Raw genomic sequence first — 25,199 nt, 5'->3', positions numbered from 1 at the left:
CTCTGAAACAGCTTCTACCTCAGTGGCATTAAACTGAAAAACAAGGACAGCCATTCGATGAAGGGAGCCTGAGTGGACTTGAACATAAGCCTTGCAGAAGGGATAGAGTAAAAAAGCCTTCCTTCTGGAGAGCAAGCACAGGTGAAAAATACCGCTCTCGAAGATGCTTTGCAAAACTCTGCCCGTGATACAATACATACTGGGAAGAGTCCGGGATCCCTCAGAAGGGCAAGGAAGGGAGCTGGGGGCCTGTTTGAGTCCCCAGCAAGCACCCAGGTGCATACGACCGAGCACGTGCCGCTTTCCCTCTGCCGCCCCTGCGAGCCAGAAGCACTGGCAGGTCCCTTCAGAGCTGCCCCAGAACAGAGCGCTGGCACTGGAGACCTGCGACCGGGCTGAGCACGGGTGTAACAAGTACTGCGCCACCAAGAAACGCAACGGCTAGTAAAATCTTAAGCTGGGCTCGTCTGAGTGAGACCGAGAACTTCGGCTGAGTGAATTCCCCAGAGAGCCAAATTTGATCTGGAAGGGGAGATTTCTGCAGATAAACAGGAAGCACCTCACCCATCAAATGCACTAGCGTACGGAAGAAAAGCACAGGAGCCCGCAGTAGGCTCTTTTTTTGTTTTAAGCAAACAAATCAAAAGACTGCGCCTTTTGAAGCAAGGAAACAGAAGGAGCTCACTGAAGCCATCTGCCATTTAAGGCAAACATAACCCATTCAGCTAAGTACAGTGTCACTCAGTTTTCTCCGTCTCGAAAGAAACGAAAGAAGTTGTTACTCCCGCCCATGCTGTAAAACCAGCCAGCGGACCGGGCGGACTGTGTAAGGTTTCGGCGAAGCAGCTGCATATTCATCTCAGGCATCTGCTGCACCTCGCAATACCCGAAGGTGACATTTGAGATGGCACACCTAGCACCACCTGTGTTAAGGCTCAGTGGACGGCCTGCAGATTTTACAGGGCAACAACCTATCAGATGGGCAGGACACCAGTAGGACCAGCGCAGTCTCATGATTTGTCCTGCCTACGGGCTCAGCACATTACTGAAATGAGGAGGTACTAGGGTTAGGGTTATCCTTGCACACCATACAGCCACTGCAGTGCATTGAAGTGGACATTCAGGCTTGGGACTCAGTCTGTGGGGAACGTACAGCACTTGCACAGCCCTCCTAAGACATAGCCCCAGGGCTTCTCACCTATTTTATATAACATTCCATTCTTGACTTTCTTTTGCTATTTTTGCAACAAATGTGCTGTACAGGTATAGTCCCACTGGAAGGCAGAAGAACACCTACAAAGATGCGCTGCTCTCAGGTACACCCACAAAGCCATGTGGAAAGAAAACAGTGAAGTCCACGAAGCTGAAGGTCTGTCAAAGCCAGCAAAGCTCGCGACTGCCCTTCACTGAAATCCCGTGAGCTTTTCTGGCAAGGGAGGAACCCGTAACTGCGCTGCCCAGCTGCTCCCTCCTGAGCAACCCACACATCACATAAACCTCTTACAAGCTTGTATAGAATGAGTGGGGCCCTTTGAACAGAGAATAAAACATGCCAACCCTTCTAGTTTTTACTTTCCCCAAATTTTCCCCTAAAAATTTTATCTCCTTATAAGGAAATTTGAAAAATATGTATACTAGAGTGAGGTTTATTAATTTGCCAGCTCTTGGGTTCAAAGGTTGGACAGACAGGATTGCATCTGGTGAACAATAAACTTTTCCACATTGCTAGATCAAGCAACAGTTTGCCAAGCCTTGCTTCTCCATCTACCTGTTTTGCAATACTTTCTCCCACATAGCTACCATATCCTGATCCCTATTACGTATCATAAGGAGCGTGGGCACCTACCACTGTTAACTGCATTACCTGCACAGTTTAGGCAGCAGACTCAACACAAGAAGCAAAAGGGGCAGCAGAGACAGTTGGAAACATAGGCTGCTTTGGGACTCAGCAGCCCCACACCCAGCATCCTGCTCCCTGCACCCCAGCCTTTCCCCATGCTGCTGGGTAGGATCTTTCTGACCTCCAGGTGAGCGCTAATGCTCCCTGGGACTCCCTATATCCCACAGGTCCTAAGTGGGGAGCAGAGTAAGCAAGCCCGGAGCTGAGTCCTGCAACTAGGTCGCCCCACCGGACTGGGTACACAGATAGGTTCAGGGAAGAGGCAAACTTCCGTACCTGGACTGCTCCCCACCCCACTCCCCTCACCAGGTTCCTCATTCTGCAGTCTCCGCAGCTCGGTTTCCCTACCTTATTCAGTATCTACAAACACTAGGCCACAGAAATGGTAGCAAAAGACAGGAACCAACACACAGTAGGTGGCGAGGGATGAGACAGCGAGCAGATTTCAGAGGAAGTCGGAGGAAAGGAGAAGGAGGTCCAACAAGGTGCACAGAAGAGGGTCCCCAGCAAGAACCACAGGAGTCTAGAGGACGGCAGAGTCAGCTGTGGAGCTTGCAGTGTAAGTGGCAGCTCGTGTCCCTCAGGCCAGATACGGACTTGCAAGATGAAGAACTCTCTCAGTTTTGTGGGAGTTTAAATGACAACTACTATTTTCCATGAAAAAAAATACCTCAGGGGCACACTCATGTGCAATTTCTGTTGCCTATTGAAATGGAAAATGCCTAGGAACCAAATAAGCCCCCTGCTACTCTCCACGCAGGTCAGTAGTATACATCATCCACGTGAATCAACCGCACAGATACACTTCAGTTTGACACAGGTGACCTTACCAAGCCCTCTACTTTCCTAACTACTGCATTTAAGTATTGAGCCTGAGCTCAAACCACAAATGGCTGTTCCTCTTTCTCCCTTTTCATGTGCACATACACTGCTCTGGAAATTCATGAAGGAAACATTACCGCCACAGTTACTGTAATATAACTACAGAAACAGAAGTTAATCAATATTGGAAACAGAGAGTGTTAACAGCCGAAGCACGTAAGACAGAGGAGTTCATCTTTCAATGAACTTGTAGAATTATACATGTCTCATAGACATGTATTGAGAGGAGAAATACTTGATCACCTCAAGTTTGGAGCAAAGAATATGCTTGTCATGACATGTACTTAGGCTTAACTGAGAGCCTGCAGTGATCATTGTGAATCAGTTCAAGAATAATTCTTTGCTGCCTCAAGCAAGTGATGTGACAGCTAATTTTTTATCCAACTGATATTATTCAGAGGTAAACCAACAGGAATCCTCTTTTCAAATGAGATTTTCCTGATAAGCTAATGTATATGTATTATTTTCTAGTTTTGGTCTGGCTGCACGCAGCATTACTTTGATGCCACTTAAGATCAGTCCTGGGCTCAGCGGCAGCTTAGCTGCTGAGACAAAACCTTTCTTTGGACACTGAATTATGTGCTCAGGACCCACAGTATAGCTCCAAAAAGCAGAAAGATATTTGGAGGCAAACATACTCAAAAAGCACATTACTGGTATACGTAAAGGAACTTTATGATAATATATGTGGTTAAAACCCACCAGTAACTAACAAACGCTCCAGGCCATCCCAGTAAGAAGCTCTAGCTCAGTGGTCTGGGAAACAGCACTTCCTAAACTCAATCACGCTGGCTAATGGGGATCTCTTTAACATTGTAATAACAGTCTATCTATTTCTTTCCATCTGAAATTGTGGTTAATACTATTTTCTGAGGACTACTTGTCCCTCAGTTGGGGTAGTATCTGTTAAAAGGCACTCCTACTGCATACACAGCATTTCCCTATGTAGGCAGATGCACATGTGTCCATTGACCCAGACTGCGACTTGTGACCACATTTTATCAAGTCTCAGCATTTTCACTTTCTGTTCACAAAGAGCCAGATTTTTATCTAATGCAAAAGGATTCAGCTTCATCAAAATCGATGGTACTTTCTCATTTTTCACCAGCTGAAAAGTGCCTGTAGATGTTTACATTTCACAGATAACTATTCTTCAAATGGAGCTCAGGAGAGTCTGTAAAGTCACTATCCAGAGATTTCTGCCTGCAGTTTAGAGGCTCAGCAGATGAAATTTCTGTTCTCTCATGTAGCCCCTAGCTTCTACTCCTCTCTGCCTCAGTAAAAGAGAAAGATAGGATTGTTGCCAGTATGCACGGAGCAACTTAGCTACTCTCTATCATTTCTGGATTATGGAAAGGAAGGTTAAGTAGGGAAGGCTTTTACTAATTAACTTTACTAATTAACATCTGTCCTTCCTTTTTTTTAGGATTTACCCAGAAATCTAATATCTAAACTCATATTATGGATTTAGCCTCATTTTTGTGCATTTTCAGAAGTTCTGTAGAGAGGCCCAGAGCCTTTGTGAAATGTCACTTCAATTTCATTTAATAAAAAATGAATTAAACGACTTGTAGCTACCTTTGTTCGTGCATTAGTCATTGCTACAAGTGGTAGGTTCAGTAGACCCTCCATTTTCTCAAGAAAGCCAAATTTAAAACTACAGTGGTGTATTTTATCTACAGTGGCAGCCTCTGTCATAACAGAAAAGTGAGGCGTAAAAATTACCTTACGCAATTTGTGGTTATAGTATCACTATCACCTCCCCAGTTTGGGACCTCACAGATGCAGACAGAGGCCAGTTATCTTGCTCAGAGGCTGAAAAACCCGTGACCCATCAGCTTCCTCTTCTCTGTAGTCTGGGGACAGGCTTTACTAAAACAGTGGTCTCACATCATAAGCAAGCGAGGGAAGTGACAAACATGCTTTGATTTTAGACACCTACTTCTCATGAGGAAACACAAGTTGAGCAGAAACAGCTTTCAGTGCCCACGCAAGGCGTTCGTCTTCCAGTGTGGTTTCTCTTCTCTCCTTGGGAGCTTTAGAGCTCTACGCTTGTGAGAGAAAAAGCAAAAGATGAACCAGAAACAAGCTAGAAGTGCTAAAGTAGTCCGGTTGACCTCAGATTATGGGAGAGGGTGCCTCACTCAAAACAGAAGTGTGCAGAATGAGAGCAGGCAGCTCTCCTCTGGGATTTGGGGAGCCTCACGTGTCTTTCCAGCAGCCCTTTGATGATGTAGCCCTTGCTGAAGCACCAATTGCCACTGAGATGTGTGAGCTGAAAAATGCAGAGAGAGAGACTTTTTAACTGTGTGGCAGCTGAGGGCAGAAAGCTTCATTTTCTCCTCATCTGAAGAGTTTTGCAGCATCTTTCTTGTGATAAGAGGATAGCTGGTATCAGAATTGGCAGTGCACCATCTTTCACAAGCACAGAAGGCTTGGGGAACTTTCTTTTTCCCTAGTAAAAAAGAGAAGAAATGTAAGTCATCCCTGAAGTGGCCTTTGTAATACATTTCTCGGCATGTTTTGCAAAAATGCATCTATTTCATAATATGGGAAATGTGAATGGGTATATTAATGGCTTAGAAGTCAGACAACTTCTGGCTGTTGGTTGTGATAATGAAATGGAACTGCCTTCATGAAAGCCCTAGGTACACATACTTGGCTCTAGCGCTAAATACGATGCATCTGCTCTCGATAAAGTCACCTTAGGCTATGCTAAGGACCACAGAGGACCTCTCTTAGGACCACAGAGGATCTCTCACTGGCTGGGAAAAGAGGATTTTGGAGGAGACCTCTGGCCATCCCCCAGCTCAGCCTGCACTTTAACAAGGGTGAACTTTGAAGGTACCTTTAGTTGCTTAGGGCTTAGTGTTTTTCCAAGCTCCTCCTTTTCCACCTGTAAAGTGAATGAAATGACACTGCTTTTGCAGAGTGCACGGCAAGAGAAGGAAGGCTAGGAGGGACTACATGACCCAAGGCAGGGCCACAATACTGAAGCCATCTGCAACAGGCTTTTTCCTAACTTGTTTTTAAAGCCATTAGTGATGGAGAGTCCTCAGTCAGTCACGGTCATCTGTTCTGCCAACTTACTTATAATCATTTACTCACAGAGGCTTTTCCTCAGGTTCAGCCTGAACAGTCCTCCACAAATTTAAAGCCATCATTTCCTATTTTATTTCAAGGGGTCAGGAAAACATTTACTCCTATCCTCTGTGCAGGATAGGAGTAAATATGTTTACGTTTACATATTTGAAGATACCACATCTCATGCCAGACTAAGTTACCTCACTTCTTTCAGCTCATCCTCAGACCCATTGGTGGTCCATTGCTGCTGTCTCAAACTGGCTCACATCTTTCTTCAAGCATAATGCCTGAAAAACTGGACTTACTACTTCATATATCTCTGCTGAAATCCTTATTTCCCTGAATCAGCAAACACAAAAATTTGCCCTACAGGAGGAAAAACAACAACAACAAACAGTAGTGCTGGATAAAAGGTTGTAAATCCATAGATCTGGAAATAGCATTCTTGCTCCAGAAAGCAGACACATGCTATGCAGTGAGCTTTCACTGTTGCATTACAGTATCAATGCTAGGGTGATGGATCAAGAGAAGCATGGATTGTGAAAATACTTTATACAGGCATGGTGGCCTCTGTCCGGCCAAGGTCCAGGCACCCATTTTGGCCCAGCTTGGGGCCGTCAGTTCCTGTCATGCGATGCTGTAGCAATGCCAGCTCCAGCCCAACCACGAGCCCCTCCGACCTCCAGTGTGCTCCTGAGCCACGGGCATCCCTTGTCACTGGCCCCTAGCTGTGCGCATGGGAAATCACCTGCCAGTCCGTACCACTGCTGTTAACACACTCTGACTTTTCTGGAGGGGAAAGATAAAATAAATAACGCAGAGTGATCTCCTGTTTTTAAATTACTTCATTACCACCAAGGGTAAGGTGGAAAGTACCAGACTTCTAACGCACATAAAATACTTGTAAAGTGAAAGTCTTTCATCTTCTACATGTGTGGAAATTTTGGACAAATTTCTCAAAATGCTCTGCCTCCTTGGGAAGTATTTTTACAGTGCAGTGACAGAACTCCTGATAATTGGAAATCAAATACAAAAGCAATACACTGCAGACTGAATCTGCATTATGAGTATGAAGCACCTAGCAAGCATGCAGGGATGCTAACCTGTGTCCCCAAACACAGGCCAAATAAGTCCTTCCAGAAAAAAGGGAATACATCTGAAATCTCTCCAACACGCCGCAGGTGCACACACACAATAAGTCTGTTAGTTTCAGCAACTGAGAAAACAAGACTGACTGCGTGTTAAACACGTGCAGATGCCCGCATTTGCAAATCTCATTTCTGGTTGCAATAAATAGTTATGTCTGAGTATGCCACACCAATGCAACAGCTGTTCCAAAACAGCGAAGCTAAAGCTTTACAGAAAGAGCAGGTGCTACTGAGGGATGATAAGTCAGGCGTCAAGGACGGCTATGGGGGTGTGTGGGGGGGAGCTGCCTACACTAGGAAACTTATTCCGGTGTTTATCAGCGTTTTACCTGTCAGTCTGGAAGTGCCTGGCAGCAATGCTGGAACCTCATTTGCAGTCAGGCTGCTCAGGTCTGGAAGGTGCTGCTCCTCCCAGCCTAGTAATACAAAACACCCCCAAAACTGTGCCAGCCTGCTAACTCCTTCCACTTCAGGGCCGGCTAAAACCCCGCCGGTAAAGCCCAGGCTTTACCGCAAACTCGCGCGGCGAGCGGCGGGGCCGGAGCCCGCCGGCCGCTAGGTGGCAGCGAAAGGCAGCGCCGAGCACCGCGCGGGCTTCCCCCGCGGCGGCGCCCCGGCAAGCCCCCTGCCAGCTTCCCCTTTTCTGCTGGCTTATTTTCTTCCTTTCTTCTTCTTCTCCCCCCCCCCCCCTTTTTTTTTCTTTTTCTTTTCTTCTTCTCCTTTGTTTTTTCCTGGTGATTTTAGGGGTTCTTCGGCTCGCCCGCCGTTCGCACGGTGCTGAAACAGGACGCGTCACTTCTTCGGAGATGCCGGCCGCCAGCAGCGCCGGCTCCTTTTCTGCAGTTCTTTGGATGACGTGCCCTCAGCCAACAGTGGATTTCGTTGATTTAAGAACAAAATTTAGCCCATTTTCTTTGAATTATATCCTTAGCTGTTCACCCTTTTGCTTCTTCTCACGACAAGGTAAGTGTCCAGGAAAAAAATCCCACACAACTGTTGAAATTTCAGTGCTAAATTGATGAGATACTATTTTTATTTGATTTTTTTTGCCCAGAAGGGGTTTAATTTGCTTAACTGGAGAACACCAAGCACAGTAAGGACTGCTAAGTCCATTTTACCGCATTTATTCCATTTCAAGTCTTTTCTCTAATCCTACACTTTTTAATGAATCTGGTGCCAGTGAAAGGCCTCGTCATCCAAAAAGCTGTAGTCTGAACAGAAACAGTGTCTTAAAAATATTAGCATCCTCTTATGTCTTTCTTGACCCCGAGGAATCCCCTGCAAGGATGGAAGTTGCCCTCATCCCATCTCTGCACTGTGCCTGGGCGAGGAGCTGACCGTGTTTCATTTCAGTGACTCCAGTCACCAGAGCCCCTGGCCCCCCTGTCAGCAGGCTGCCTCACATGCTCACTAGCGCTTGGCTCCCCCAAATTCATTGCTAAAATAGTTACCTTTCTGTTTATTTTCTTTAAAAAGTATATTTTGAGAATGAAGACTACAGTCTTATCCAGGGTGTTCTCTGCTCTCATCTAGCTTTATCCCTGACAAATGAAATACTTTAAAATACAGTACTAGTCTTTCCTCAGAGTTTCTTCCTCTTAAAAAAAAAAAAAAAAAGTAACTAAACAAAACAAAGTAAAACCTCATCTACTAAAACAGGATATAATCAAGCATCCCCAAGCTGGACCTTGTCATCTTCTCCGAGTTGCACTCAGACTCTGGTGTGGCGTCCACCCCACCCGTTGCGGATATGTGAAGTCATTGTGCCTGAGCCAGCCATTGTAAGGCTCCCTCAAGATATTTGTGGGACAAATATCTCACAATTTGTCCACCTTATTGTTAAGTGGGTATCAGATGACTCACACCATATAAAAGGCTGATTCACTCCTTGATTATGAAGAAAGCTTTGCTCGTAGGCACTGCATGAATCCCACCCACAGAGCAGGGATCCCGTAACTTTGCTATGAACTTCACCAAGAAAAACCCCAATTCTTTTAGTCTACCATGGCACATCCATTCACCATTCTCTGCAGGCCTCCTTTCCAATGCTACTAACACACTTACACCTAGATAAATCTAGGCACATCTATGAATGGTATCTGCTCACCTGACATCAAGTTGCAAGTACAACAACAGATAATCACTAAGCAGGAAGCAAAGTTACAGTCTCAGCCTTTTGAACAGAAAGGAGTGAAAGAAACTGCACTGCAGAGTCCTTCCTAGGAGCTCAAAGACAGCAGCAAGCATGACATGGGATCCTGGTGGGAGACCTGGGGTGCACCTCTACCTAATGCAGAACTGAGTTGGCTTTTCCCCCCCTAACATGAAGGTGGCAGCAGAGGGAAGTCTAGGATTTGTATGGGTAAAATACGTCAATCCAGCCCTTAGACTTCAGTTTCTCTGATCCCTGTAGCATCTGAAGTGGGATTACAAAGTTCTGGGGAAACATGGCAAAGCACAATTGCTTCGATGTAATGGTTTTCACATCAGATAAAGCGAGTTCAGAAGTCAGTGGCGGAGGGAGGCTGACTCCCAGCTTTGTCTTCTGTTGCACAAAAAGATAGTTTGGTTAAAGCCTGCCCTTGCCATGTTCTGGGGTAAACACTTTCAGAGAAGGACTCTAGGTAGGAGAACCAGAAGAAATAAAACTATTAATAACAGAAAAAGTATTTTTATAGCTTGGGTTTTGTCTGAACGCAGAGCATGCCAAGGTAGCTGGAGCGAGTGGCAGCAGACATCCCACATAAGCTGTTTCAACTGCAGTTAACATCCTTCCATCATGAAAAATGATAGCTTTTTATAATATGTGGAGGAAGGGGAGTTAAATTCCTTGGCCTGATTTGCAGCTACAGCAGGCCTGTTAAAATCCCTGGAAGATTTATGTTAGAAACACTCATTAAGCATCAGTATAGAGAGTACAGTAAAACCAAGGGGTAAACCCTAAACTACTACTACTCGCCTTCTTCCTTAGCCAAAGACAGAGCTATTGGAAGAAATGTCAGAGAGTGATAGCCACACAGTCAGAGCAGTCACTTAGCATAACTCCTCCTTTACGAGTTACCAAAATGGAGGTAGGAAAAAAAAAAAAAAAAAAAAAAAAAAAAGAGGAAAAGACATTTCTCGAGTTCCCCCAAGCTGACCAGTGCAAGACCAGGAACGAGAAGCTGAGCCTTTGGATTCACAGCGTGCTCTTGGGGTCAGCAGCAGCGCTGGGGAGGACTGTGATATGAAGGTTTCCTCCCTGTAATCTACTACTCTGATCCTTGTAAAATGCCTTACCCAATGGGCTGTCCCAGCAAGACACACAAAGTACACCCTTCCAAATCCAGAAAATACAGTTATGACATTTAACTATCACTTATCTCTGAAGAACGTAAAAATAAATGTGCTCTGAAACAGGCCCTCAAAGAACTGCAATTTGCCCAACTGTCAGCAGAGGAACACTATTAATCCAAATCTCAAAGATTTAACAAGATCTGAAGATAATCCCTCTAGCATTCTCACGGTTGTTTATTCTTTTTCCCCTCCATAAATAAATATCCTTTTACTAGCTACTATTTCCAGACTACAGGCTATATTATCAGCATAGGTGGCCTTGATTAACAGTTGTATGGGATTATGGGGTTAGATCATCCTTGGGTTATTTTTTTCTTTTTTTTTCTCATTTCCTTCCTTCCTTTTTAATATTCTGGGGTACTGGACACATTCTTCAGTATGTTATCTGAATACAGATAGACTTGGTTTAAAAACTGCATGTTATCACAAGCACTGTTTTGAGAAAGCCTCTGTTCTTGAAGTAGACAGAATACAAATTCCTACTGGTATTCTTACTACCACATCAACACCACTATGATAGTAACACTTGTATTATAGGGATTACTTGATGTCTTGGAGCAAACTGCACATACTGAGAGGATATTGTGAATGTTACCTAGTTTTCTTTACAACAAAGCTTAGTTATTAGTGCAGATAAATGATATGTCTGCATCCCTGGAGAAAAATGACTGGAGCCAGTCAGAAGACTTCATCTAGAGATGAGTTCTGCAATCAGCCAAGCTAAATATACTAGTCCCACATCTGCACATGCAAATTTGGGCACCACTAGCTGAGGCCTGCTGCCTATCAGAAAGCGAAAGAAGCAACATTTTGTGAGACTGCCTTGCAATCAAGCTGTCCCTCTGCGACTAATGACAGGTAGAGGGGCAGGAAACTCAAGACCTCTCACGAGATTATCTGATGCAGCACACAGCCCTGATGCAGTTGGATTCTTGCAACCTTCTTCCTGGGCCACAAAACCTACAGACACAACCCAAGTTGTGTAATATTGGGGCAGAGTGTCACAGCAGAGCACGTCGGTCGTGGGAACACCATACCCTCTGGCAGATCTTCCAAGAAAAGCAGATCTGAATTAGGCAGTTTGGGTTTTCCTTCTATAAATAGTGACTGAGCTGTAGCTGTCTCCAGAGAGGAAAGACTAGGGTAAGAAGAAATAAACATTAGGATAAGAAGGAATAAATATCATTAGTTTCTTCTGAGACTGTCCAGAAACTGTAAACGTTTTTGCAATAATGAGCAGGCACAAGACAGCCTTTCACGTGCTAAATAGAGGTTTTAGCTTATGTCCTTTCCACAAGACATTTTTCTCCACCCACCTCACCTCTGTTTTCTCTGAATTTTCTGCAAACACATTTTTGTTCCCAACAGGAAGGCTATATGTGTAGCTGATGAAGGACTGTATTCGGGGCGTGACACACACAAAGCAATACTCTATAATTTTCACAGACGTGTGGGGCCTGTGTCGCCTCCGTGTCATTGCTTCACTGCTTCTAAACCACAGGCTCAGTCTTTGTCAACAGCCCCAGACAGAGGCTGGGGGTGCAGGAAGAGGCAGCTGGCCCTGTCCCTGCCGCAGAAATATTCCTGAGTAGCACCAATAGGGCCAAAGCTGGCAGTATAATTAAAAGACAATTAGATTTACGATCAGATTTAAAAAAATACTTTCTTTGCACTGTTAAAACAGCTCATCTTTTATTGCCCGTTTTGCATGCACAGCCCCATGAGCTGCCGTGATGGGCTAAGGCACCTCTCCCGCGACGCAGCCTGGCTGCAGGGTCGAGGAGGAGCATGGCCAAACTGGCACTGCTGGGGAGGACACCTGGCAGCTGAGGGGCCACAGCCAGGGTATGAGCCCTGCTTTGCACCTGGTATTAAATAACTTGGGTTTGGTGGGACAAACAGCGTGCCAAGCTGAGTCCAACCACCCTGGAAATAAATAAATAAATAAATAAAAAAAGAAAAAAGCTTAAAAAATTGCCAGGAAAGTTGCATGAAAACTGCATTTTTGTCTAAATGAGCATGAGAGCAATTTAGCAGCTCTGTCAAGAAAGCTCTGCACACTCAAATACCAGATAAGGCAGCGTATTTACTCTGATGCTCAAGTCAGGGTTATATACCCATAACATTTAATGTACTAGTCATAAACACCACCTTGTTTTTTTTTCCACAGGAAAGTTTTCCAGAGTCTGTCTTGTTTTAAATTCCCCTAAGAAGTTGATTGAAATGCTCAGAAAAGAATGTTTTCTGGTGAAAATTTTCTATTTGTTAAATAGATTGTTTTTATGACTAACGATGTCTAAAACTAGAGTATTTCTGGAAGATCATAACATTTCGTTTTGAGGCTATCTGAATAGATGTTACAGTATTTCATTAGAAAATGCTATTTTAATTTCTGTGCAGCATCAGATGCTGTTTTGGAAGTGATGGTCTTGGTTAAGAAACAAAGGAGAACTTCAGAGAAAGGATAGAGCAAACAGGGCTGTTTGGCGGACAGGAAATCTGCTTTCTGCCTTTTCTCTTTGCATCATGGCAAAAATGATGGTTTGCTCCAGGATAGTTCACGCTTCTTCTTAAAGAAAGAGAATACAAAGGTAGGAAGCCCTTTCCGTCCTGACTGCACATCACTCATTTCCTGAGCCCTAAGCCTGCCCGCCTGGGTCATGCTGTGATGGGCTCTGCACATCCCTGCTGTCTCCTTCCTTCAGAGGGAGGAGGAGGAGAAGCAGGAAGATTCACACCACTGAAGTGCTCAAGTAGAGCCATGAAGAGAGCATGAGCTTTGCGAAAAGCATTGAAAAAGCACATATCGAACAACCAAAATTTATGAGCACTGCCTACCCTATTTGCTGAATGGGGGGGGGGGTCCCATGGGGAAAAATGTGGACTGAGACTATGCTCATGTATACACCCAGTGATGCCAAAGTAAGGTCACATATGTAAGCTTTTACTTCCATCATTTCCTAACTCCCTAGTCACATAATGATAAAATGACATTTTTCCTATTATTCATCCTGTTATCTGGGTGACCTATATCTTCTAGGATCTCCCTTCCGCTCCTTCCAAAAGCAGATATTGCAGTCTCTGGTGATGCCTCATCCTCTTCTTCATTTGTTGCAATTAGCTTCAAATACTTAACTCATGCGAGGAGTTCCCATACCCTTTTCCTGAGCATTACTTACTATTCATTTATCAGTGTGATCCTTGTTGCCCATTCCTGTTAGTCTCTCCAATACAGTAACCCAAATCACTGTTAATCTGTTTAGGACAATCCCTGTCTTTATAGGACAAACACTGCCTTTAAAGTTGCGCTGCATGATCTACTTCAGGCCAGGACTTTGAGGGCAGTGGGCTTTCCCTTTGGTTCCCCAAACTCTTTTGAGCCTCACTGCGTATTTTGTGGCGCCACCAGATAAATTCTGGTCTATGCAAGTCCAGGAACTTCAATAAGCAACAGCCAAACATAAAGGCAGTTCTTTACTATTTAGCATTCCAGTTTGGACATTCTGAACACGGCTTTGAGAAGGTCCAAGGGGGTTATATAAGTTACAGAACTTAAGTAAGTCCTTTAAAGTTTATCTGAACATCATATGATAGATATTTTAATAACCTAAATGTCTCAGATGAAGATATTTCTAGCTAACAGGCAAGAAAATACTTTTCCTTGGTATAAAGTTAAAGCAAGAAGCAAGTAATAGGTCTTGCGCCTTCACATTTAAGCACTGAAAGATCTTTTGATCCAACAGCGTAGGTGCACACACACATTTTTTCCCCCACAGTTTTCAATTTAGATTCTTAAAGATTTCCACATTGCCTGCCAAAAGATTGTATAACTGCTTTAACATTTATATGCCGTTTGGGATCCATATTTGAAGTGGGTGTTTGAATTTAGATTCATTTTAAGCGGAAATCAAGACTGCATAAGAATCTCATAAGTTAAAATGAGTTATCTTTCCCTGCATTTTTCCTTGATGCATTAGATCATTTGCCAACTTTGATTTTCAGCAATACGACAATAATACAGTAAATAAACTCCATGCAAATACTTGTGCAGAAGTATCAAATGGAGAGGAAACAGAATCAAAAATTGTCTCAACCTAGTTGAGCTTCAAGGTACATTTGAAATTCAGCCTGTAGATGGAAGCGCTTCTACTGTGTTTGCTGCAAGTAGATCTAAGTTGTGCATTATTTGTTTGCTTTGACAGATTTCCCATTTAAGACAGAGCTCCAGTAGGTTCCAGCAAGGATTTTAGCTTAGAGTGAAAGATTTCTAGAATTACTTTATCTTCGACAAATCAATGAACATAATCTCAATCCGTTTGGTACCTTTGAAATCCAGCCTAAAACGTAATGCACACCTCTTCAGCAATACTACAGTGCTACACCAGCTAATGCCTGCCACCTGTCTTTGCATGAGCTGAACAATCGACACAAGTAATGCTAGATAATGAAATGCAATATAAACAGCTGTTTTGCATGCTAGTAATTAATAAATTTACTACACATGATAAAAGCCAAATAAATAAAAATTTACGCCTGCCCAAAATTAAAAAACGCAGAAACTTCATAGAAAAAAAAAAGTAGTTTGATGTCATACAGCCACAAGCTCTACACAAAATGAATTTTTAGGAAGGCTAGAGCATGAATCCTAAGACATTAATTGACACTATAGGTACAGTACAAGCTCCCAAACCCGTGCGAGCTACGGATGCCTCCACTGCTCGGCTTATGGGATAAGGCAGCATGTTTCAGCAAAAGAAACAGCTGCTGAGAAAAAGGTTGCCTTTCTCTATGCCATAGTTGATTGGGAGGACTCTGTGACAAATCCGCAGTTAATGGAGAGATTCAAGCAATCTCTTGCTAGCCTGCTGCAGGTCAAAGATACTGGGATTTACATGGTCAGTGGCAGATCTCTCTCTCCAATCGATGTTCTGCTTTGCTAGCTCTCAGGCAGAGAGGGTATGAGGTGCTCCAAACATGGCCAAGCCCCCAATCTACTGATCACTATTCCCTGGGAAACTGAATGGTGGTGGCTATCCAGCTATATAAAAACGAAGTAAGTTTACATTTTGCCTAAATAAATATTTGATGACAATGCACAGACAGTAATAGTAAAACAGCTATGAGTTTCAGAGACATAAGTACCTCCTTGTAGCTTCAGTAAATTTGGAAAACCCTGGTATTCATGGATCTGCCTCCTCCTTGAGCTCTCTATCAATGTCAGATCTTTCTCACGTTTCCTGTAATTCATCAACTTTTGATGCTCTTTCCCAGAATTTCAGCTTGATGATATCAGCCTGATATTTATGGAGGCTGTCATTTTTACCAAGGGAGAAAAGAGAGTTGCCTCCCAGAAAATATTTTGGTGAACAGGAGCACAAAACCTAAGGACTGACAATATCATCAAGTATTGCAAAATAAGTACCGTCTGTGGACTTCCAGGTCAGGATTCAATCTCCACAATGTGACCTTGAATAAGATGATAAAAATGTTTCATGTAAACGTATAAGAAGTTCCATATTTTCATATTGGCATATAAAGGAGAACGGCATGCTTAGCTCAAGGCTAGCTTTCATGAAAGACATGGCAGGACAGTGCCATCAAAGTGAATGATCCTTTAGCTTTGGTTGGCAGCTGAGGGTTGCCATGACATATTCACAATATATGTATTCTTAACCTTTGCTGTTTTGTCTTTCTCCCTCTTTGTGGGCACTAATGACATGCTGTCAAGTTTGCTCTTCAAAAGACTTCCTAAAAGTCCAAAAATCCCTCAGTCTGCCTCAGTGCAGGAGCTACATATAAGAACAGAGAAGGAAATAATGCTCATCAGATTTATAACCACAGGAAAGAGGGGTTTGTCTCTGGTTTTTAATATATAGGCACTGTTTAGAGGCCTCCCAGAGTCCCATATTAATCACATAAGTTACAGGCTAAGCACTGCTCACTGCTTATCAAGGATTTCAGCATAGCTGCACTCACATAATCAAAAGAAGAGTGCACTGCTACACTAGATCTCTGAAAATATTTACTATATTTTTCTTAAAATTAACTGTTTTTCTAGGTTTCTCAGTGAATTTTGGTACAAGACTTTTCATTCTTATCTTGACAACCTTTGAATTGCTCCCTGTTGAAAACCTACTAAACGCACGCGTATCAGCAAAACGCATGCTGGAAAAAAAAACATGTGAAGTTACAGCTTATCGTATTAATTAGTGCTTCTCAGATCTGAAAGCAGAATATTTTAAGATATTGGCAGTGGAAAGAATAAGAGGTGCCATGTTTTTCTCTTTGATGGAGAATGAGTCACTCAGATAAAAGTTGCCTGTGAAATATCAGGATGTACTCTCTGCAGAAGTTTCCTTTATAACTAGCTTTTAATCATATTTGCAGCAACTGATTCTGGAAAAATGGTACTCTCTCAGCCTTTTGGGTCTCTTTTCATTGAAAAAGTATTTTGATTCACTTTACGGAGGTCCTTATCTAAAGGATGAGCTGATGGCTGCAGTTAACGCAGTGGATGACACCTATGTGCTGGAGTAACCACATCCCACAGCACGTTTGTCCATTGCTGAGAACACATGACTCTGAGGCTCCTCGTCTCTAGAGTCTTCACCTCAGAGCAAACCTTTCCATTCACAGCCACAGCAAGTAAGGGGTCTAGACTTACAGGTATCCTGCAGTACTGCCAAAATACATGCAGGCAACTGGGAGCCAAAATGTGCTGTTTTTTTTCCATTGCACTGGTTATAATCTTCGGTCATGGCAGGGTACAAAGGCGATGGCAAGTGAAGAGCCAAAAGAGCAAACAAAATGTGAGATGGAAAAAGATAAGCATGTGGGCAGTGAGCAAAGCTGAGATACAAGAACAACAGAGATAAAAGGTAGGCAGGAGGAGACAGATAAAACGTGTGACATTCTGCCTATGAAAATGTCCTACCGAAGTGACTTCACATGTTCCCATCCTACCTACACCCACAGCTTCCTGTGGCTCCCCTTCGTCTCCTAATCGTTTTCTGCAAGCTAAAACTCACAGTTTGGCTTTTTGTTCCTCCCTGGTGATTCAGACACATTCCCTGAACTCAAGCAGTGAAGGCCGCAAAATAAGAAAATAACTCAAAATAAGAAAACAACTCAGTGACCAACCGCCCACATGCACCACCTCTCATCCTCCCTTCCGCAGTGGCCTGCTTGTAGGAAAGAAGTGGTAGCCCACCACACTCCTTTGGAAAAAACAAAGAATGGGAATCAACCATTTACAAGCAGTTTTGCTATAATGGGAACAGAGCAGTCTGGCCCTCACCCTCCCCTTCCAAACTGGGTCATTATATCAACAGATTTGCTCACAGGGAGCAAGGCAAACTGTGGCTTGGTGGCTCTCACCTCTTCCTGTACAACAGCTTGGGAAGGGAAAAAAAAAAGACATGCTGTGAGGAAAGCAGTCTGAACTTTCTCAGGATATGGAGCTAAAAGGCTCAGGCTTGCTGGTAGCCAGCTCTCTTGAGGTTATGGAGCAGAAAAAAAAAAGAAAAAAAAAAAGAAACATCCCCAAAGATGATGTGAGATTCAGTGAGAGGTTTTAATTCCTGCTCCCATAGGACAAAACAATTCCTTTTTTCAAGCTGGGGTGGAAAAGCTAGTACTGTTTTTTCTTTCCTCTTTATACTGCTTCAAACCTATAATAACAGAAATAATACAAGAAAGAAGAGCCAGATCTCCACATTAATACTCAAAGATTTTTTCCAGCCTAAAGCTGGAACTTGTGTACACACCTGGATCATCTCTTATCTCCCTTTCTTATTAGGGGATTCTTAGAATCATAGAATCAGTAAGGTCGGAAGGGACCTCTGGAGATCGTCTAGTCCAACACCCCCCCCCACACACACCCCCCGCTCAAGCAGTCACCTAGAGCATGTTAGACAGGGCTGCGTCCAGGTGGGCCTTGAAGATCTCCAGAGAAGGAGACTCCACAGCCTCTCTGGGCAGCCTGTACCAGTGCTCTGTCACTCTCACAGGGAAGAAATTCCCCCTCACGCTCAGGCGCAACTTCCTGTGCTTCAGTTTCTGCCCATTGCCTCTTGTCCTGTCGCATGGGACAACTGAAAAGAGTTTGTCCCCATCCCCTTGACACCCGCCCTTCAGACTGGCAGTACTTTCTTTATTGCACTTTCTATATTCAAATCCTTCCCTATCCCAAGAATCAGTGCTCTGAGGATTTCCCTACTGGTGGTGAGGAAAAATGAAAGTTTATGAGGAGCAGCAAAATCAGAGTTTTTCCTCTTGGAAGACAAGACCCCCTCCCAGATGATCTGGACATACCATACACACAGATACATCCCCTCCCCCCCATGCAACTTGTGCTCTGGTAGCTGCTTCTCAGAGGTCTTTTGAGGTGGTCCTAGGTCCTGTAGATGTGCCTTTCCCTGGATCTAAGAATTTTATTCTAGAGCAGAAGTGAAATTCCTGATACACCTTTGGGGTTTTTTTGTTTTGTTTTGTTTTCTTTTTTTTCAATTTTTCATATGTCTTTAAAAAGAGAGTGATTGGTTTAAGTTAGTATTTGGGAAGGAGGAGGAAAGTTCTCTTTTTTCTATGAAGCAACTACATCTGCTCCAGAAAAGAAGGCTTCTGCCTGGAAGCAAGGAAGTAGGAAAAGAATCCCAGCAAAGAGCCCAAAACCTGCAACCTCAGAAAAAGATGCTGAGGGGAACAGAGAATAGATGGGGAGCAGAAGTAATTAATTAATAAATGTAAGATTACATGGGACGCTAGAAGGAACTTGGAGTATCCCAGAATTTTTTCTGCAAGAATGAAAACTAAACACTTGCATTTCCATGTACTTCTGTTGGGTCCTGTTACCTGGAACTAAAATCAGCTCGGCAGAGCAATGGAAGAACAATATTTAATGTTCTCTGTGATGGACAGCTTTTTGAATGAGAAGTCCATGTGTTTGTCACTAGCTCAGCCACTTCTATCAAATTTCCCCACAACTCCTCAGTGTACTTGACTTGGTTCTCAAAAACTGTGGGTGTTGAGGGCAGGAAACTTGCTCAGTCCTACCCCTCATTTTTTCAGTGAGCTAGAGATTTTAGTTCTCAGACAGAGTCTTTGGGGTGAGTTGCTTTGGTCCTTTTCTTTTTTCAGTGTAAAGGTCCTCATTAGATATTAGGAGTTCTCCTGGGAACAGGCGAGTTTATCCATGACGCGCTATCTGAAGAAGTCCTGTGACAGGTTTCTGCAAGTGTGGGTTTTCCAACAACAACAGGAATTGCAGTTGACTCCTGACTTGTGCCTTCCTTGCTCACCATCAGCAAAACTTTCCCAGCACACACGGAAGCAGCCCTGTGGGCTTCTACTCTGCTCATCACAAAGTCAAACTTTCTCCAGACTTAGGAGAACAAGGAAGGAAGAAAAAAGACCACAGAAAAGCCTAACCCCAAACTTTGAATCAGCTACTCACGAATGGCCAGCCTCGATATATACAGCAGTTTATTTTTAAATCAGCTTACCAGAAGGATGCTCTAAGAAAGATTTTATTGCATAGCTTTGACTGTTTTCTGCCCAGCAAATTCTGTCCTTCTCAGGGAGCTGAGGATGTGGCACACATCTCCTTTCCACGCTTGGTCTCTGTCCTTCTAAATTGCTTCTCCAGCCCTGATCCAGTTTGCAGAGGTGATGAGGGAGAAGCAATCTGGCACACACAATTTCCTAACCTGTGCATCAGCCTCCATGGCTGTGCCATTCCACCCACAGCTCCCAAAGCAAGCTTTCTCTTTTTATAGCAATAGGATTAATCAGTGCCCAGGAAAGAGGTGTCAGCACGTTACTCAGGAAGACTCAAATAATGTAGTAGCTCTGAGTTTTGATCTGCCTTTTCCCTTGACCACCCAAAAGAAGCTACTCTTCTGAAGAGTACCGAAGGTATTCTTACTGAAGCTTTTAGTACTATAAATTGCCAAACCTCTGGGCTTATCAAACCTAACAGTGCTGCCTGATCACTCAATTTTTCAGCTTAGGTATCAGATAAAACAAAAGATGGAGTAAGTTTTGATTCTACTCAAAAGAGGTCTAAATTTATCCTCTTCTTTTTTTTTTGGTGGGGGGTGGGGAAGGGAAGGAAGGGCAGAGAGGTAAAGAATTAAACTTTTGACCCAAGCAGAGACTAGAAATGCTGACACCATTCCTTGTAATCACTTCTACTACTAGCAGTAGTTCCTCTTTTGTGGAGCACTGCCTTATCTACAGTACCCCATGTCACACAAGGCAGGTTCAAGCTCTTTGCCCTCCCTGAGGGGATTTGCTCCAAAGCCATCAGGCTCTCAGTGTCCTGACTGCATGGACACAGAGTAAAGTGGAGGCTGTTCTCAGCGTTTCCTTCCACACAATTCCGTGTATAAAGTAGGAGAATTGAGGTAACTCCATTTCCAAATAGTTACTGGTTTGGAAATGCCTCTGAGAAAGGAAATTCACAACAAATCCAACCCCTACCTAAGTCACAGCACAGCTTACTTGGGTTTCTTGCATGCCCTAATCGTTGCTGCTTTTTACCCTCTACTGCAATCCCTTCCTTTCATCCAGGGAAGCAAATTAGAATCAGGAGATGTAGAACTGTGCAATATTCAGGGCTGTTTACAAAATATCTATTCTATAACTTTTTCATAGTCATTTATAAATGTAAAATAAAAATTATAGAACACTAACTTATAGACATACTAAACCTCAAAAACACTTCTCTCACAAAATATTTCTACTACTGAAGGTTTCCTTTCACCAGCTCAGTGGGAAAGGCAAGAAAGCAGTTGTTTAGATTTTTCCTATATTTGGAAGTGAAACTTCTGGCAGTGAATCCAGTAAAGTACTATTTTCTTGTTGACTTAATATTATTTATACCGTGACAAGATTAATATAAACTCCTCATTTTAAAAATAAACACATTAATACCTACTATCTGAGAGTACGTCAGCAGACAAGGGCAATGAGCAAACATCATACAACATCTGAAGTGGGAATGCCAGTGCTCTGGGATGCAGTTGTACCAAGAGCCCCACTTCTGTCAAGTGCCTGTTCACAGACATGTCTGCTTTGAGAAACAGTCCCCAAATACATACATTTTTAAAAAGCATATAAACACTTGCATGCTCTAAATCAAGCTTGAAATACTATCCCAGATATTTCAACAGGAACGATTAGCAAAAGCACACCAACTCAATCGGGAACACATATAAGTAATGACTGCTTGAAAGCTGTACCTGGTTAAATCCATTCTGTGATGATCCTATACACCTAGAGATTGTTAAAGCGGCTGTTCTTTACATTAGACAAGCAAATGAAGCAAGGGTATTAAATTAAGACTACTTTTACTGCCTTAAGAGTGGTGTAAATCCACTGAGCAGAAGATTTATAGTTTGCATTGCAGGTTTTGTAACATTTGGATCGGGATAATAGCAAATAAACTCATGCCTTATGTTTACCACTTTCCCTATGCCCTGAAATAATCAGACTTGCAAAAAGGTCACAAAAAACAGACCCAACATCTGTGCTGTTTTCAGGAATATCTCCTTTCCTACGTTAAAATACTGATTCTTCAGCTAATATGAAAAAGACTGAGGAAGAAAAACTTTGCAGCAGAAACCCTACTTTAAACACCGTGGGAAAATATCCCGAGGAGCACTTCTAACACCATGAACTAGAAAATTAGTGAAGTTAGCTGCTTGCACCGTTTTAGGTTCACACACTTGTTCATCTGTGATGGTTCTGTCTTTTCTGGTTTTAATATAACAATTCTTTTAAATGCTGTGGTTCCCATACCACTTCCTAGGGCTAGTTTTACCCCCAGGTTCTTTACATAGCATGGATTAGCATGCAAAGCTGTGCCAGAAGAGAGAGAGAGGAAATATCTGTTCTGGTTGGCTGGGACATAGTTCCCATTCCTGGGGGGAACAGAGGGATTTTTCCACAGAGACGAGGACTTTCCACACAGTATTGCTCACATACCAAAAATAGAAGCATAACAAATGCTTTATATTGACTTCTAGGCACTGCATTTATCCCACAGCACAGAGTTTTCTCTCTCCTAAGTCCAGCGTCAGCTCGAAGTTTCTTATCCAACTTTGGTCTGCACAGTACTAAGAGAAATGTGTCTGAAGACTCAAGACTGTCCAGATCTCATGCGAACCACAACAGCTTAGGTCAGTGAAAGTCTCAAAAAATAAATTCTTTTCAGTCCTAATAAGCACTTTATAGTAAACAACATTGGGAGATTGCAGCAAAATGCTTAACCTCAGGTTTTAAACAAGGCCACGGTGACTAACTCCTGCAGCCCTGCATGGCAGGCACCTCCCAGGACCTCACACCACCTCGGCCCCTTCCGACACAAAGGGGACAGATGCAGCCGAGACAGGCTCCTCCTCTGCGTTGCTCGCTCTTTATAGGCAGCCAACAAGATCTTACACGCATTCAATGAACTTGCATCATTTCTCCTCCCCAACACTGAGATTTTAGCCCTTTCAGCAAAATTGCAATATCTGTGCAATAGGAGGCCTGCTGAGGAACACTTCTTGTTTTCTCCTGTGGCCAGCTCTCAAATATCCCGGGTCTGCTAGCAGCAAAGCCAAAGTGCTGCTCCTCAGCACCAGCAGAATGGGAATTGCTCTTTCCACTGATACATGTGGGTAAAGGATGGTTCATGGTTATTACTGTAAACTGCAATAAGGTTTAGCCCTTCTGGTGTCTAAATACAGTTAGAAGATGGGATTCTCAATTGCAATTTGGGAAGGGCTTCACAGGGGTGGGAGTGATGGGGAAGGAAGAGAAGGGCAGAGAGGTGAGCTGCTCACTATAGATGAACTCCAGTCAGCAGCGCTCCTAGCTGGTCTATGATAACATGGCAACAAACTTCCTAAAAATCCTTACACTCAAATATGAATCTAGGATCCCAGTAAATACTATACAATTTAGTGCAGAAACATCCCTGAATGGTTTGTCTGAGATCTTACCATCGCTCCAGATCACATAGGACAAATGCACATGCATTTAGCTCTGAACTTCAATCCCGTTTTTCCACATGGACTGTAAAACATTTCATGTATCTCATCTCACCTGTCCCTGTATGTAGAGAAAAACCTGATGGTTCAAGGAAGCATTAGGAACACGCATTCAGTTCAAGGTCAAAGACTCGTAGATTTGTGCACTCATAGTCTTTGGAGACCAAAGGGGATTTTTCTGTTAGCTGTGGCATTAGGATGAGATTTATAAGGTATTGTTTATGGTGAACTCTTTCAAAAAAAAAAAAAAAAAAAAAAAAAAAGAAAAGAAAACCCAAACCCAAGTTCCCTCAACATTCACTTCCTTTCTTTTAAAGCTTGGTATGGGTGGAGTCATCTTTTTGCTGCCTTAGCGTCATGTTAAATTAAGCTTTCATCTGAATACAAAACAGGAATAATTTTACCTCCTACTAAGCCACAGCAAACTACTGCTACAGCCAGAAAGCTGTTGTTAAAGCATCACCACGGGGCAAGGCTGAGGAGAGCACTTCCCCTCAATACGGAGCAAACACCAAGAGGAGGGCACAGTGCTTGCCTAGAGATTGCTGGCAGGGTACCTGTGGCAGCCCTGTGCCGCAGCACCCCAATGCTGCCCGCCGTCCCAGCTGCAGCTGCTTGACGTAAATCTATCTTAGCACAAGTGCAGCATGCTTCCCTTTTTTTCTATAATGAAACACAAGTCACATTACTCAATTGCACCTTTGCTTTTTTCATGTGTCTTGATCAGAGACTTGAGGAGCCAGGAGAAGGAGGAGAAGCCAGGGCGTCATGAGTCCCAGGCATCCCAGCCCTGCAAGGAGTTCCTGTTGCCAGCCAAAGGGTAGGTAGCTGCTTCTGGTTTTCCCCAGTCTGTCTGCTGGTGTGTGGGTTATTCACCTCTCCTAGAAGAACTGGTTTGGAAACAAGGAGAAGGATTAGGGCTACTTTTACCATGGGGCTACTGAGAACCAGGGAGAAGACAATACCTTCTTGGTATTTTCCCTCTAGGTGGAGTGACTGCTGTGAATACTCTGGCATCAGAGAGGAAAGGGGACCAGCTAGATGGACAGAAATTAGCACTTTCTGGGAAAATCCTTAGCAAGGAACAAAAGAAAGACCAAGAAGTAAAAGATATATCCAAGACTGAGAGGAACAAAGGATCATAGGACAGGGAAGGACACATATCAGAGAAAGGACATAAACAGGAATAAAGGAGGTAAAATCAGGAACATTTTTTGACAATAAAAATAAATAAAAATAAAAATCCATCTATCAAATAAAAATCCATCAGACTCTCATAGTATGTTTACTAACTGAAACACATTAAGCACTTTCGTACTAGTTTCTTAACCTAAATGGATTGCATTAGGAAGAGCATTATCAGAAGGTCAAGGGAGGTGATCCTGCCCCTCTACTCGGCCCTGGTGAGGCCTCATCTAGAGTACTGCATCCAGTTCTGGGCTCCCCAGTACAAGAGAGACATGGGACTACTGGAGTGAGTCCAGCATAGGGCTACAAAGATGATCAGGGAACTGGAGCATCTCTCTTATGAGGAAAGGCTGCGAGAGCTGGGACTCTTCAGCCTGTAGAAGAAAAGACTGACAGGAGATCTAATCAATGTCTACAAATACTTCAGGAGAGGGTGTCAACAGGACAGGCCAGACTCTTTGCAGCGGTGACCATTGACAGGACAAGAGGCAACGGGCACAAACTAAAATACAAGAATTTCTGTCTGAACATGAGCTTTTTCACGGCTTTTTCACTGTGAGAGTGACAGAACACTGGAACAGGTTGCCCAGAGAGGTTGTGGAGTCTCCTTCTCCAGAGATAGTC

The 25,199-nt window shown here is 43.4% G+C and overlaps 1 protein-coding gene across 4 annotated transcripts in view; it reads right to left on the bottom strand.

Annotated features, from left to right (window-relative positions):
• CD200 (CD200 molecule) overlaps positions 1-25,199 on the bottom strand; it is a 52,182-nt gene that overhangs the window by 7,501 nt on the left and 19,482 nt on the right. For 3 of the 4 annotated variants that reach the window (XR_009957946.1, XR_009957947.1, XR_009957948.1), the window contains one exon: positions 4,725-5,237. The exons of the other annotated variant lie outside the window; for it this stretch is intronic. The gene's annotated coding sequence lies outside the window, so the exon portion shown is untranslated. The remainder of the gene's footprint in view (positions 1-4,724; positions 5,238-25,199) is intronic. 4 annotated transcript variants of the gene reach the window in all.

The sequence above is a fragment of the Rhea pennata genome, chromosome 1 (genome assembly GCF_028389875.1).
Source record: "Rhea pennata isolate bPtePen1 chromosome 1, bPtePen1.pri, whole genome shotgun sequence".
Taxonomy (NCBI): Eukaryota; Metazoa; Chordata; class Aves; order Rheiformes; family Rheidae; genus Rhea; species Rhea pennata.
The sequence above is the reverse complement of the archived record's forward strand: the minus strand, read 5'-3'. Positions and strand labels throughout refer to the sequence as shown.